This window comes from Amblyomma mixtum, chromosome 3 (genome assembly GCF_055824585.1).
Source record: "Amblyomma mixtum isolate Tamu chromosome 3, ASM5582458v1, whole genome shotgun sequence".
NCBI classification, from domain to species: Eukaryota; Metazoa; Arthropoda; class Arachnida; order Ixodida; family Ixodidae; genus Amblyomma; species Amblyomma mixtum.
Genome location: NC_143014.1, coordinates 404,865,379 through 404,881,486, shown reverse-complemented (window position 1 = coordinate 404,881,486; position 16,108 = coordinate 404,865,379). Strand labels below are relative to the sequence as shown.

Here is a 16,108-nt window from a genome sequence, read left to right as displayed (position 1 = left end):
TGCGTGTGACGTGAACATTTCACATGGTGGCAAGTCTGACATCAAGGTCCACATCGCTTCGAAAAAGCACCAGGGATACGTGCGAGCCGCGGACAGCCAGCCAAGCCTGACAAGTTTTGTACGCAGCGACAGCGACCTCGGTGTGATTCGCGCAGAATGCCTCTTCACGGCGTTTTTAGTAGAGCACAACATCCCGCTGAGTGTCAGCGATCATGCTGGACCGCTTTTCCGGAAGATGTTCCCGAAGTGCGAAGAAGCCAAACGCTACGCCTGTGGACGAACAGACAACTGCAATTTTTCGGGAAATGGCTGCCAGCGCGGAGACTCCTTTGCTGGATGCGTTAAAAGAACAGGTATTTTCGATCGCTGTAGATGGCAGTAACAATAGGGATACACAGTTTTACCCTATTGTTGCGACATGTTTCGTTAAAGAGACTAGGCGAATTGAAAGCCGCCTTCTTTGCCTCTGGACAATCCAAGGGGAAGCGAGCGGCCACAAGATTGGAAAGCTGATTCTGGCCGAGATCAAGTCCCGGAATTTGCCTCTTGGAAACCTACTGGCTCTGTCTGCGGACAATGCCAATGTCATGGTCTGCAAAATAAACAGCGTCTCTACAGTATTGAGAGAGGCTCAACCAGCTTTGATTGGGGTTGGTTGCCCGTGCCATCTCATCAACTTGTCCGCCCAAAAAGGAGCTTCATGTCTTCCTGTAAAGGTTGATGAGGCTTTGATTGATATTTTTTTTTATCTGAAGAAAAGCTCGAAAAGGAAAGTTTGACTTAAAAAGTTCCAAAAGATGCATGATGTCGAGGTCAGGAAGGTGTTGAAGCATTCGCCGATACGTTGGCTGTCTTTGGGGAAGTGTTTGAAGAGGCTGCTGGACCAGTGGAAACCACTTGTTAGCTTTTTTTCTATCAGAAACAAAGCAGTGCAACAAGCAGAGCTTGTTTTTAGAGCCTTACCAGATTCAAAAGACTTTTTCACAAACCCCCAAGAACTCTGCACCAACACCAAAGTCTGCTGCACACCTTCCGAAGACTGCTGCAGACCTCGGAAAAAAACACGCCGACGGTGATGGACTCTCTCTAAAGAGAAAAGGAGCTCACTCTGGACTTCAAGCAAAGAAACTGAAACTTCATGCCAAGGAATCTGGAGAAGCCACCCACGTGACCCGTGAAGAGCGCCTGTTTCTTGTTTTGTCATCGGAGCTAAGCAGGGCATGCTGTCTTTTTCTCCAAACTGTAATACCACTTTTTGAGAAGACAAACTGCCTTCTTCAGGCACAGGCTCGTCAGATTCATGTACTGAGGGCCCTCTTAAACCACCTTTTCGACGACCTCCTGACTAGATTTGTGCGCCCAGGTGTTCTCAAGGGATGTCATTCATTGCTGGAAGTTGCCTATGGAGCTCAGGAGAACCAAAAAGATGATGAAGACATAGTCATTGGCAGCACAACCTACTCTGTAGTTGAGACGCTGAGCACAAATGAGAGAGAGCAGTTCTTCTCTGCCGTACGTCTCTACTTCACAGTAGCATGTGATTATATTCGCCACAAGTTTCCTCTAGAAGACATCAACCTCAAAATGGCTGAAGTTGCTCAAGTGCAGAGTCTAGAAACTGCTTCATTCAGCAGCGTACGTCATTTTATTTGGCATTCCCTGCTATTCTGCCCCAGTGGAGTGGCAAATCCAGAGAAGAGGCAGTCGACGCACTTGAAGTGGAGTTTGCCAACTTGCAGGCATACAAGGTTCCAGCAGACATATTGAATGAGCCAAGGTGCGAGGTGCAGTGGTCACAATTGGGAAATGTTAAAGATATCGACGGATGGCTCAGATTCAACAGAATTTCAGTGGTTATGCTGGGCATCCTCTCCATTCCCCACAGCAATGCTGAATGCGAGGAGCGTAACTTGCGTTTGGCACCTGCTTCCGTAAAACTGTCCGCCTATATAACTCTTGTCCATCCTAAACTTGAATATTCATGCTCAATCTGGGACCCCCAACAAATTAACCTAGCCAAAACCCTTGAGTGCGTCCAGATCCGCGCGATAAGATTCGTATATTCTGATTACTCATATCATACGAGCGTAACAGCATTGAAAACAAAAGCTAACCTCCCCAGCCTTGAATCCCGTCGAAAAATAGCCAGACTCTGCCTTTTCCACAAGTTTTATCATTCGCATTTCAGCCAATCCGTTATCACCCTGTACCTCCTTTCACTTCGCATCAGTCATACAAAAGCCGTTCATACACCTCGAGCATCTACTTCTGCGCACCTAAAATCATTCTTCGCCCAGACCGCAAGAGACTGGAACAACCTCCCCGCTGACGCTTTCATCCATCCTGGCCTGGAATACTTCAAATCATTCGTCACTGATTTTTTTTAATGATATGTATGCCCACCCCTCATGTAATGCCCCTTAGTGGGCCTTTGAGGTACTAATATATAAATATTCAGCACTGTCAACAAAACTCGAACGGAGTTTCGCTCATCTGTCTGTGAGAAAACACTCTAAAGCCTGCTGATGGTGAAAGGGCACCAGAGTGGAACATGCTTTGAGCAAACTTACACAGAGAAGTTTCTCAAGCAGGCAAAGTCTGCAACAGCAAAATCATTGCAAAAATAAATTGTAATCCAATGGGCCGATGGAGTTTTCGCTCATTACTCTCTCTGCAAAACACTGATTTCACTTGCAGATGTGAAATGTGAGTAAGCTTGCCCCAAAAGCTAAATCGTAGAAACTTCAAAAAAAAAAAAACGTGCTGCACGCCCCCCCCCCTCCGCCGCCGCCGCGGCGGTTTTACCAATTTCCAAATGGTCAGGTTGGCAGGTATGCCGTTGAGACTGAGACCACTATCTCCACACTCTCTAAGGGTGGGAGGAAGCATAAGGGTGAAATGAGGTGACTGGCGAAGATGCATTCAATGAAGGCAGAGGTTTTAGGACTCTAACCATGCTTGCAGACATCATTTCATACAGTTTTTAATGGTGGCCCCAATGATTATATATCGGGATTGGAAGGTATTTAGACGTGAGATATACAAGTATCTAAGCATACGCACAAATCGTGGGGTAACTGACTGTGACGCCGGCCAGAGAAATTAATGAAAATATTATGAGAAATGCCTTCTCATGAATAAAAGGGTGCTCCTGGAAACAATTCACGGTAATTGATTCGAGCATTCTTAAAACATGCAGTGGTTCTGGGCACGTCGTTGGCAGATGTTAGTAGCTAAGATCCAGCAGACATCCTGCGCTTGTTATTTAGCAGAGGGAAGTGCAAGGTTGCTCCAGGCGCCAGTTGCAGTACGAGTAGTGAAAGGAATAAGGGTTGGATAAGAATGCGGGGTGGGAGGGGGTGGATTTTCGGAAGCACGCAAAGTGACTAGGATCACTTGATGTGGAAAGCATCTGAGCCAGAGTGGGGACAACAGTGAGGTACAATTCATTTCAGGTGCCTAACCTCTGTTATAGCTTGACTACTTGGAGGAGAAGAATCTAGCCCCTCGCTAAATTTTAGAAAGAAAAAAGTTATGAAATGCAGGGAGAGTGGACTTCGGAGAGTATAGAGCACACTTCAGAAATATTCACTGCCGCGAAAAAAAAAGGCAGCCAGAATGACGTCGGAACTTCATAAGTTAATCCAAATAAAATTTGAATTTCCAACACTTTGCAGGTAAGCACTTCTTTGGGGCGCAAAAAATCGCCGCTTAAAGTCAGAATGACACTTCGTCGGGACTGGAAGAAAGACGGCGTTATTACAGCCAGCTCCTCGAGCGGGAAAGGCTGAAAAGGCAGTAAGTAAAGTATAAAATAACTAGTCTTCTTGTGCATGTCAAGGGATGACAAATCGCATCGGCATGTACTGAATCGCTTGTCTCAAGGGTAAGGGAGGACGAATTCAGTGCTCCTGGACCGCTGCTAAAGTGGTGTATTGAGTTCCCACTCACAGACCGACACTCTACGAATAAAGGCTATAACTGGACACGCTAAATTTGCATGATGGCCTTTTGTGGTTAGCAGTAGGTGCGAAGTCGCGTCGACAACCTCAGCACACGATACTTATAGATATATCTCCATGCAGGGCAAATCTAGAGTACCTCTGAATTATTCTTTGGAAAAATGAAATGAAGCTTTCATGTCGAGAGGAAAAGTGGAGGGAAGTCACTCATTTCTCAGTGAAAGCTGGATCAAGTTTACCGACGCATTATTTGCTCAAAATTTGTGTCATAACTTATTTTCCTAGTTTCGTGGTCTTACTCCGTTTGTTTCTTATGTAGGAGGTGTTGGAAAACCTTCTCTCTTCCCCACTGCTCCCATTTAAAATTCAGAGGGTCTGTGGACGGCGTCTACGTACGGAGCATAGGTTAGATATAACGAACAGCTATTAGAGCCATCTCCCGGATGCGGATCTTCCCGCATCATTGAGCGAAATACTTGTGGCATCTATTCTGCGCACGTGTCTTAATTTTCATAGCTGATCTCTCATCGCCTAATGGCGCCAAAATTTGAACACAGATGACGTAAAACAATGAGAGAACAGTGAAAATAGGCCAGCCGGCCACGTGATGAGTAAGTGACATATGCAACTGACACGTAGACCCGCCGATCAGATGCAGCGGCAGTGGGGGAGGGGGCAGTTGAAAGGCTCTGAAACACCTTCCCTCTTAATTTGGCGAGCCCTTCCCGGCGAATCTTTCATGCTCGCATCCTACTCCGTCACCCACACCTGCGTATACAAGTTGATAGGTGTCTATTGGTTACATTCTTTCAGACCTTAGGCAGCTACCATGGCCGCGGCCAACAAGCCGCATAGCTCCGACAGATCAGGAAGCTCCGCACCGCTAGGCGGCGTGCAAAAAAGTGAGAAAAGGAGAGGGAAAGGCGTGAACACGCTGAAATTCAAATTCTGGCTACAGATAACTGAGCTTCCACAAAGCGCATTAAAAAAATCTTGCTGGACAATATTCCTAACGCGGCGTGCCTTAGCATCCCATGCAAACCGCCGCTTTATTAGGGCGCCATTTCAGAGCTCCTTTAAGCGCTGGGGACGATATGGCGTTGATGCAGTGCCTTGTGATTCTCTGGTATCGCAGGCATTGCTGAACGTAACAAAGTGTGCTTGCACAGGATTGAGTAGTCTTGATTACTGGCGCTTTTCTGGTTATAGCAAGCACTGGAGGAGTTCCTTTAGGAATTTCAATTGATGCGAAAAACGCGAGGACAACGAGGAATGCAGAATGACAAAATGGCAGCGCAAAACGAAAGGACTGCGCAGCTCCGCGCGTATCGTTCTGCGTTTCTCATCCTCGGCTTTGTACTGTTGACGATTGTTTCGTGTTGTTTAAGCATCTAAACCTCGCCAGGTTTTACTTGATCGTAAGGAAGTTTTCGCCGGCCTGTTTTTACCACCTCAGTTCTTTGTTAAACGTCAGACATCCGCACCGTATAAAAGACACCAGGGGAGTGCGTGCGAAGATGCAGCGTAGCACCGCCAGGAATCTGTTTTCGCGGTTCTGTCTGTCCACTTCGGCAACAGGCCGCAATATGCATGGGTGTGAGGTCTCTCCAGGCGGCGCAACTAGCGATGCGGCTGGGACGGGTGACACGCTTCGCTTGCAGCGTGGCGTATGCGGTTTCGCTGCAAATGCTCTCCGCCAACAATCGCTCCAGCCGAGCGCAGCTTCTGTTTTAAGTTTAGCATCATGTTTCTACTCCCCGTGAACCTATGAGGGGCCGCGTCCGTTTCCTTGTTGTCTGCCGCAACGCTCATTTAAAACAAAATAATCTACCCTGATGAAAATTAACATAAATTCTGTCTAGTGAAAGGCCTTAGCACAGCGAAGAAAGCGATTTGATACTTTGCGTGTACAATGCCCAGTACCTATGCTTTGCTATAATTTCGTGAAAACTTTTTCAGCACAAATTCTTCGTTTTGGCACGACTCTGGTGGTGGCCAAAGCTGTGTTATGCGTTAGAAGTGGGGTGCATTTGCGGCAATTTGCAGTAGAGTCGCTATGAAAATGTTTTGCATTCCTGGACTCCTGGAGGTATTGCAAGCACTACGCATGCTTTCTATGGTAAGATTGAAACACTGTTCCGGAATCAGGGAAGGTTTTAGCCCGCCCATGCCCAGCTTTCCTGGACATGTACTACTTGCGCCATCTGTCGGCAGTGGTGGCGACACGGCGCGTAGCTGAATGGTAAAGGGTACAAAAAAATCGTAAAACGTGAACAAAAGCACCTACGAAAAATGACCCAGGGATTTGTGTAGTATACACTTAGATGAGGAATGTGTCAAAGTGCTGTTCTGTGCTGTTAATACACGAGGTTCCCAGCGCGTTTGAATGTTGTACGATGCTGCCTAGCGGTGGGGGCCGCATTTTGCCCATATCTCAGACTCTAAAATTGTATAGCGCCGCAACACAGATAGATATCAAAAATGACCCTCGGTTTTAGGAGAGGCGCATAACTGGACCCCCGGGACAGTGGACACCTTACTCGTGCTTTAAGTTATCAGCGTGTGGCTTGGAGTCGAAATTTCTGTCTAGTGTAACGCAAAAACATTTAATAGTGTACTTAATTTTGAGTAGGTGTGCTCAGAGCTCAAATTATGTGAGTAAAAGTTTTTTTTTGGCTGCATAAATGCCCTGGTACAGCATCCTTCAAAGAATATTCAAGGCAAGCACCACTTTTATGCATAACATGATAAACTTTTGACAGATATCGTAATGGATTGTAGCTGAATGTGGCCCTCTATTTTCACTACATTTTTTAATGACAGAACATTGGTGTGTGGAGAAATATTATTCGGAATTTCATGTACGTGTACAATATGTGTGTTGCATAGTTGAAAATCATTTGAATCTATATTTGAGAACGTCCATCTTTCCATATTCATATTTCCATCTCCATTGTTCCAGCTGGAGTGCAGTCGTCACGTGGGCGTATGGTGGCCTTCCTGTGGAGGACACAGGAAGTTCCCCAGGTGAGGTTGCAAGCTCATTTCCAGAGAAACACCAGAAATGCTCATTCAATTTATTTCATCATGAAACTTGACAGGAAACACCAGCAAACAAATGTTGGGTCAATAGCAAAAGCATGCGTTGGCACATAAGGTATGCATGCATAAGTGCAGCAGCTTCCAAAACAGGATTGTACAGTGGTGTAATCAGTTGGAATGATAGAAAACATAGATCAATGCAGGAATGATATAATTTGAACATAGCATTGGCTCCATGTAGGCACCTGAACTTAACTGTCCTTTGAAAGGTTGAACCTTTTTATGGAGAACATCATGTTGAAAGCAGTCTTCTATTGGCAAGGTTTCTCTTACTTTGAACCGTGATATTGAAACAGCGATTGGCCATACGTGTTTTCGTTAAGTGGTAAATTAACTTTTTTTGTGTCATTTTTAATGTTATGGGTAGGAATCACAAGCATGCCTAACCATAACGAGTGATTATTACATATTATTGCCTTTTCATTTGAAATTAAGACGATCATTTAAGAGGATTTTGTGAAGAGAAGTCTTTTCACCCTGGAAAATAAATCACTGCTCGAATGCAATAGACCTGAAGAGGGCATTATTCACACCGCTAATTTTTCGAGTGAAACAGTTTTGTCCAAACAGGTTTTAAATGTGCAAGGCCATGGTTTGCAATGGTATGCGATATGAGAATGAAAGAGAGAGAAGCAAATTATTTTAATACAGGAAGATGAAAATGCTTTCAGCTTTGAGGCCATAGCCTGCTAGTGCCAGCTTAGGGCTTAAGTTATCAGCATGTGGCTTGGAGTCGAAATTTCTGTCTAGTGTAACGCGAAAACATTTAATAGTCTACTTAATTTTGGGTAGATGTGTTCAGAGCTCAAATTATGTGAGTAGAAGTTTTTTTTTGGCCGCATAAATGCCCTGACACAGCATCCTTTAATGAATAATCAAGGTAAGCACCACTTTTGTGCATAATATGGTAATCTTTTGACAGATATCGTAATGGACTGTAGCTGGATGTGGCCCTCTATTTTCACTACATTTTTTAATGAGAGAATTTTGGTGTGTGGAGAAATAATATTCGGAATTTCAAGTGCGTATACAATATGTGTGTTGCATGGTTGAAAATCATTTGGATAAATTTATATTTGAGAACTTGCTAGTATTGAGTCGTGTTCAAATACCATGCAGACTTTTATAAATCTGACCTTGCCAACGCCCAATACCTTTGCAAATAAAAAAATGTTTTAAGACCCATGTCCCCCCTTAATGTGCACTTAGATCGCACAGTACACGGCCCTGCAGAATTTCGCCTCCATCGAAATTCGACCGTTGTGGCCGGGATCGAACCCGCATGTTTCATGTCAGCAGCTGAGCGCCGTAACCACTGAGCCACTGCGGTGGTTCAAAAGTTGTTTTTTTGGGGTAAAGTATGGCTTTTGCGGCCTAGTGTCGCCATTGTTGGCGGGCACCGGAAAGCTGATGTATTGTGTTGGGTAGTGTGCTGGGCAATAATTTGCACGTGTGTTCGAATACACACGTGCACGTGTGTTCGAATAGTGTTCTAATTGCTTTTTCATTGTCTTATTGCTTTTTCTCGTCTTTAATACCATCTTGGTTTTTGTGTTCTTATGTCTTGGCAGCATGGGACGCTGAATGCACGGCGGAATGGGGGACGATTCCCTCAATGAAGAAGTCGGGACCATACTCCGGTCCATTCTGACGAGCGAAAAGTTGGGCATTCTTCTGCGCCGGCTCGACGGTAAGCGTCCACACGAGGTTTTTGCACTGAAGTAGCATTGAGCCGTTTGCGTCTTTCTGAGCAGTCGCTGTCGGGGACCGTTCGATTCGTGGCGTCGCGGTGATTTCGAAAATTTTGTTCAGCTTACTTGACACGCTTGCGTGCGCTCTTGCAGAGGCTTGAAAGTTCTGAATTGAATGCATCGTTGAATGACGACGCAAAAGACGCCGACTTGAGACGCGCTCGCATACGGTCCTTCTGACTGCGGCCAATGTCAAGTTTTCACGTACTGCATACGACATATCTTATTTGTCAAAACCTTTTCGGGGAGTTTTTTTTTTTTCATTTTATTTCCTCTTTGCTTGCTTATCTGCTGTTGGTGGATAGGGGTGAGTTTAGTCTCGGTCATGCAGTGGTTCATTGTGGCAGGCTGTTGATATCAGTACAGGAAGTGATTTCTTTTTTTGTTGCTGCCTGGGCTCTGCGGATGGTGTATCTGAAGGCGAAAAAGATACATAATATACAGGGTAAACGAAAGCTTGCAGTGTTCTGTATGCCTTTGCGGCTTTCATCGAGGTTGGAATCAGTGTGCTATGCACGCCGGCTGCTCGCGCCATGTCTTTTCACGCAGTTGACTTTGAGGCGGTGTTGCATCAATTGCTTTCACTCGTCGTACTCTGTTGACCATGTTAAAACCCTGCTATTTACCGACATGAGAAGCAGCATGAAAGCCAACAGTAAAGTAACAAGACAAGCCAACATTCGTGCACTCCTGCTTTTGCCCGTTTATAGAATTTAGCCAAAAATTGTTTTTTCCATTGCAGGTACAAATCATTGAGTATCAGCACTTGCCTCCACGATATGACCCATCATTGAACTTCGAGATTTCGTTGATGAATGTGGTAAGTGATCGGGATTTTTATATAGATAGATACAGAGAAAGGGGAAAGGCAGGAATGTTAACTGGAAAGGTTTCCGGTTAGCTACTATATATATATATATATATATATATATATATATATATATATATATATATATATATATACTGCTGCCTACACAGTTTCCAACGAATATTTCAGACTTGGCAGGTCCTGATACTATGGTCCAAATAATTGAACAGTTTGGAAAAAAATCAGTGAACTTCAAAAAATTTACTTTCTTGTAAAAGAAACAACCAATATTAGATTGCATCTGAGATGGTCATGCTTTCATGTCCGCACAACCTAGTATACCCGATGCCAAACTAACGGAGCCGCAGGTCCATTGTGAATGCACCGTACTACGCACCCCATGCTGCCCTATGTACACTGCGAGAAGTCTGTTTACTTAGGCGCTAATGGCCACGAAGGCAGTATGCTTGTGGAGAAGTGAATGCTTCAGACTGCACTCCCTTCAGCCTTGCACCACGATTGCTGGTGCCTGAGCAGAGGCGGATGTCACTTCTTTACCGCTTTCAGTGCAATCGTGCATCCTCGCGCACCACTAGCCGTTCCTTAATGGGGGAGGAGGGTCTTAAAAACTTGTTTTGTATTGAGGCTGAAGCCTTTAAGAGTTTAGGTTTAATTGAGGACAACGTACCAGTGTATGGAAAGGATCGTAGAGGTATATCGGGTTTTTGCATCATAACTTTTTTCAGCAGGGTCATCTCATTCAAGAGTTAGTTTTAGTGCCACTTCAGTGTGGTCGTCTCTTTTCCATGACGTCATTATCTCCACATTACAATACCTTTCTGTAAGTATATCTATCTTATGGCAACACTTCCCTTTTGTTCCGTCCTCATGTTGACAAAATGATATAGGCTACGTGCCATAATCAATTTTAATGAAAACTGAACGGCTGCCCGGAAGGCCAAACAAAATTTCACACTGCTGTGAACGACAACCGCATTAAACGGAATTTCATTAAAGGAAAACCACGTAATCTGAAAGGGCCAGAGAAGACCGCCTGGAATTAAATCGGATTGGTGCAGTTATAGCGAAAGTGAAAAGTGCTGTTGGATGCAGGAGAGGTCTGGGATGAGTTTTCCGACAACGTGTTTTGGTCTAATGATCCTAATGATCTGTATCTCTTTCAGGCCTCAGTGGAGGGGACCTACTCTGCGGCCTTTGCTGCTCGGGCCTCAGTACAGGCTTTCTAGCATGAAGATGGTCAGCGCCATCCAACCAACACCTCAGGATTGGCGGAGCAGGTACTACAGTCATTGTCGTTGTAGCAGAGGGTACTGAGGCTCTTCCCGTAGGGTAATCGCGCCACAGACTTGAACGCTTTTATAGTGTTTAAATCTGGCGAATTCGGTTGAGCAACTGTTCTGATGGAAAAACAAGCTCTTTCTTATGTCTTCTCTTAAATGACTCGTCAAGATCAGAGGTTCGAATGCCTGAATTTGTGCTCAGTATGGGAAGATGTTTAAGTCTATTTAACTGGCTGACGCTTGGTTCTGATCACTGGCCTTTCGCATTGTTTTTTGCGCTATCCTCGAGGTGCTGGGGTGCATTCCTGTTTGAGAATTACGTAGCTTGTTGTGTGCCCTTCGTGAAGGTACAGTGTTTTCATTGTCCAGTAATACTATCTTTTTTTGCGAGTATTCCATCGTTACGATAGTTCAAAATAACGAACGATTATTCACGACCCCACAAACTTCGTTGTATCAAGATTTCAATTTTGACCCTACGTTTCAATCATAGCATGGATATTTTTCAGGGTCTTTCGGGTAGCGTTAGTACTTAGCCTCTGCAAAAATTACTTGCTTGGGAAGGAATTTGCCGTCGAAGAGGAGCATTGCTGAGGAGGATTTACCCAACAGTCTCGCCCCGACAATTTCGACGATTTCGGGTTAAGTTCCGCCAGTAGTTCTTTGGTCTTGAGGCCTGGCCCAACTCTATGGATGACTCCCCGGATCACATCATCCGGCGCGCTATGTACGTGTTGACTTCGTAGTTGACCCCCTGGATGCTGAGTTGTCTTATTTGCTTGATTTATCTTGCCGTCTCTTCGGATGGCGTGCTCGTGATGATTATGTTGGATCCTCGGTGGACACCCGTTGTTCAGTTGTAGAGTAAGGGAGGAAGTGGGAGTGAAAGAAGAATCAGAAACAGGGGCCGTAATGAAGAAAATGAAATTCAGGAAAAGAAATTACGGAGGAGGTCGCGCCGCTGAGCAGAGGAGAGGCCACAGTTGGCACGATCCCAGCGCACGAATGGACACGGTGAGCATGGACAGACACCGCGAGCATAGATAGACACCGCGAACATGAGCCATTAAAGGCTTTCGCCTTGGTGTGGACGCTGGTGTGGACGCTGATGCAGTGGCTTCTCAAGCTAAATCTGAACGCATACGTTTCTGCGGAAAGATGCACTTCAGGATCTATTTCCTTCGCGTTTCCTTCATAGCCAGAGAATGCGCGACACAAGTCGCACCATGATTGACATGAATGCTTAATGTTTCACCTGAAGGAACTCAATTGCCATAGCATGATGGTCAGTGTGATTGGGCAAGACTGTGCGCTTGCGTCCTAAAGCATTAGGGGTTATGTACACCTAGTGGTGGTTATTAGAGTTAGGATGAAGGCACTACGCTTCACCTGCCATCCACAGCGGAGCAACTTACTTTGGCAGAACTCCATGCTGGCTACTTTAAAGGTTCTTCTAATTAATGTTGAACCTTATGAATCTTAGGAGTGCATTACTTCGTTGTTAGCACTTCAGATGCACATTGTGCGTACCATTGTAAAGAAAATTGCCCTGTGTAATGCGACAGGCTTTGGAATAGTCTGGTCATTCCATATGCACGATGACCTTTTCTTTCGATGACATTTCACAGTGCCTCATAAACGACGGCAGTACACGGGTGTGAGGTGCAGTAACGAAAGAATGGAACTTGTGCGCAAACTTCCACAGGATACAGTGCTTGCAGCAGACGTTTTTGTCACGAGGGACTGCAGGCCAGTATACCCATAGGCTTTTTAATTATAGTTTGTTTCTTTTAGGGGGTATTAGTATCTGCCAAAGCTGACGCCCTGCATTTGTTGTTTTGCAGCACACGAAAACTTCACTGCCTTTGTTTTTCCTGCAAAATCGCCCTTTTGCAGTTGCGCCCATCTGTTTGATGCTTTATAGCCGCAAGTGGAAAAGGAAAAGAATCGCAGTTGAACTCTTCATTTTCTATTCCGCAAGGGAACTATGATATTTTAGCAAAATTCCAAAAATGTTCTTGGATTAACGGCCTTGTTTATCACATCAATTCTTCTGGATTCGTGCTAGGCCACATGTATCTCGTAGGATTAAACCTGATCTGTTACCATGCCAGGATCTTAGCAACACCTTAGTTTCAGTAATTCGTCCTGGAGCAATCAGTTTAAAGCTTGCAGCATTGGCTTCTTCAGTGGAGCCAGCAATCTGCATGATGCCACTCATTGACACTCCATTTTCCAACCGGTGGTGGATTGTTTGAAATTGCTGAAATGAGTGGGAGATATCTTTCATAGCATGTTCAGGGAAGAGAGCAATGGCAATCGTGGAATAAAAATTTTGTATTTTTCCTTTCTGGAAATTTAGTGGGTGAACATGTAGCTGAAAACGTGCTTCATAACCAGCCGTTCGTTAAGCAAGATGTAAGATTGGGACCCTTAAAGAGGTGTATCCCTGATGGTGTATAGATTAAATGTGTGTTGAATGTGCCCTTTCTGATTTTCTGCCGATGATGGAGAAGAAATCACTCTTCTCTGCTGCATTGTTTGCTGGTGCTTTCTGATTTTTTAAATGCAGCTATAGTACGGGTATTGTCCATGGTTGATTGCCACCTTGAACAGTTTATCAAGAACGCCATTGGTCGTAAAATTTCATTGGTCTTTATGAAGTAAAAATTACTTGAGATTTAGTGTCGCAGTGTTTAATTTGCTTATGCGTAGTCATGCATACTATGTTTATTCTAGGCTGTGTGCAAAGGCGGCATTCAAGCTACGTTCTTGCAGTAGTACTACATTCTTAAACATTTTTCCTTCGAGAATGCAGTGCTCAGTACATTCGTTGCCTTAGGTACGGCCGCCACGGTTGTCACTGGATAGGGCGCTTGGGTGTTGACCCAAATTACGAGGGTTCAATCCTGGCCACAACAGTCGAATTTCAATGAAGGCGAAATTCTAGAGGCATGTGTACTATGCAATGTCAGTGCATGTTAAAGAACCCCAGGTAGTCAAAATTTCCTGAGCCCTTCACTATGGTGTCCTTCATAGCCCGCTTTGCTTTGGCACTCTAAACTGCCACAAACAAAAACCATGGTGGCTATGGTTGGGGTGCTCTGCTTCTGAGTGCATGGAGGTGGCAGGCAATCAAGGCCGCAGTGGCTACATTTCCATAGAGGTGAAACCCAAAGACGGCCTGCGGTGTGAAATGTCATTGCACGGTAAAGATTCCGAGGTGGTCTAAATTAATCCGGAGCCTTCCGCTAGAACCTTTTTCATTGCCCATGTTAAAACCTATATAATAATAGTGATAGTATTTTTTAAAATATGTACCCCTGTAAGTGGCAGGTGGCAATGACAACGGAACTAATTCAACCAGGTTTTCGAACTAAGGAGGTTGATGAAATGTTCTTTCATGCAAGCTTATTTAGGAACAGTGTTTGCTTTTTCTGCATTCGCTACTTGGAGGACTCCTTCAATTACTCATCACTGCAGCTGTGCCTCCTGGCTGAGGAAGACTGCGGCCAAAAATGGAGTTCATAATGCAGTGACATCGGGCCCAACGTGATGCCTTTGCATTCTTCTGCAAGCGCTCTTTAATGTTTCCAGAATAATATATTAAAATCTTTCACCTTTCATAATTGTTTCCCAAGACTGTTGGACATGGGTACTGAGAGGTTTTCAGTATTACAACAGAATGAAGTCGACCAACAGTTCTATTTTGTCTACCCTTTTAATTTCATTTAGGCCTGGCTCAGACAACTACCAATCGCGCTTAGAAATTTCGACATTGCCTGCTGTATGTTGCCTTCAGCATTTGACTGTAGTGGTACAGTCATAATCATATCATACTTGTTTGAAGTGCATTGCACTGTTATGCTGAGATTTGTGCGGGCCACTTAGTGTTAATCTCATAATGATTGCAATCGTGTAATGATCACACCTCTGAATTTTGCCAATTTATTCCCCGCATAATGATGCACTTTGAACTTGCCGCTGCATTTTATGTGCCAAGTCTAGCCAACGATCGTACTTCACAGATGGCACATGCAGATGACCATCTTGCTCTGTTAGCCACCATTTTTTTTTATGTTTGTTGAAATTTTGCTGATGCTGAAACGTTGGTGTTGGTTGACCTACAGTCACTCAGGGAGTCTAAACACAGATACCAAACTTGACTGCGGTTATCTCGAATCATGATTCGTTGTCGTGACAAGGCTCGCCACCGTTCTGAGTTGCGCTGCATCGAACACAGTGATAAGCTCTGGGTTACGGGAATGCCAAAAATGAAGCAGTCCTCCTTGAGGACTGCTGACCTGTACCGAGTTGCTGGTAGGAGTAATAATTGCAATACAAGGTAATTTTATGCTCCCAGCCCCGTAGCAGCTGCCGCCATTTCAGTGCAACTGGCCCGATCTGCTTGCACGCCAGTGCCACTGCTAAGGTGTCGCTTAAATCAATCATATATCTTTCTTTTAATATGAAACCATGAGGTTGTCAGTGAGGCAGTGCCATAAGTAGACAATGTAGCATAGTTTTGGTCAATTCAAAGGCGTCGTCCTCTGTGGCTTCGATACGAAAAAAGTTAGGCCTAGCGATGACTTTGGAGTAGCACGCCAGAGCGCCATTGACGGTGGCGCTTGCAGCGAGCATTGCGAATGTGTCAGCTGCTTCAACGCTGCAGCAGGGACCACAGATTTTTCAGTTTAAATGTGGTAAAATGATTAGCTTGAGTGCCGTGGGACGTTGCTGCAATGCACTGTTACTGCACCTTCGGACGAGATCGAACTCTGCATAAAAGTGTCATCGCACGATACTATACACACTGCCTATTTTGATTTGTTGCTCTTGAAACATAATTTTGTGCAAAAGAAAGTATGTTCTTGAAGCGGGCCACCTCGTGCACTTCTCGCTCTGACACCTACGTGCACTTTCTGTCTATAGATGCCGCCACCTTCTCGGTTAATGACCTAAACCGAGGTTGCCAAGCACGGTTCGCGATAACCGCAGTTTGATTGCTGTGTGGATAGTAGTAACCACAGGTAGCGAAAACTGTGGTTAAGCGCACCCGTGTGACAAGGGTCTGACTTGCAACTTGTTGGCATTTTCGGTGCTCAAAAATTTTTGGACAAAATTTACCCCATGGAACGATTGCACCTCTGCGAAAGGCACTGCTTTCGTTGAAAATTATACTTT

General features: G+C 44.8%; 1 long non-coding RNA gene across 8 annotated transcripts in view; it reads left to right on the top strand.

Moving 5' to 3' along the window:
• LOC149357462 (uncharacterized) overlaps positions 1 to 16,108 on the top strand; it is a 49,708-nt gene that overhangs the window by 24,055 nt on the left and 9,545 nt on the right. For 5 of the 8 annotated variants that reach the window (XR_016291832.1, XR_016291833.1, XR_016291836.1 and 2 more), the window contains 4 exons: positions 6,925 to 6,989; positions 8,636 to 8,754; positions 9,558 to 9,635; positions 10,808 to 10,921. This is a non-coding gene — a long non-coding RNA (uncharacterized LOC149357462). Of the gene's footprint in view, positions 1 to 3,677; positions 3,799 to 6,924; positions 6,990 to 8,635; positions 8,755 to 9,557; positions 9,636 to 10,807; positions 10,922 to 16,108 lie in introns of all 8 variants that reach the window. The other 3 variants (XR_016291835.1, XR_016291839.1, XR_016291838.1) reach the window with 3 other exon arrangements.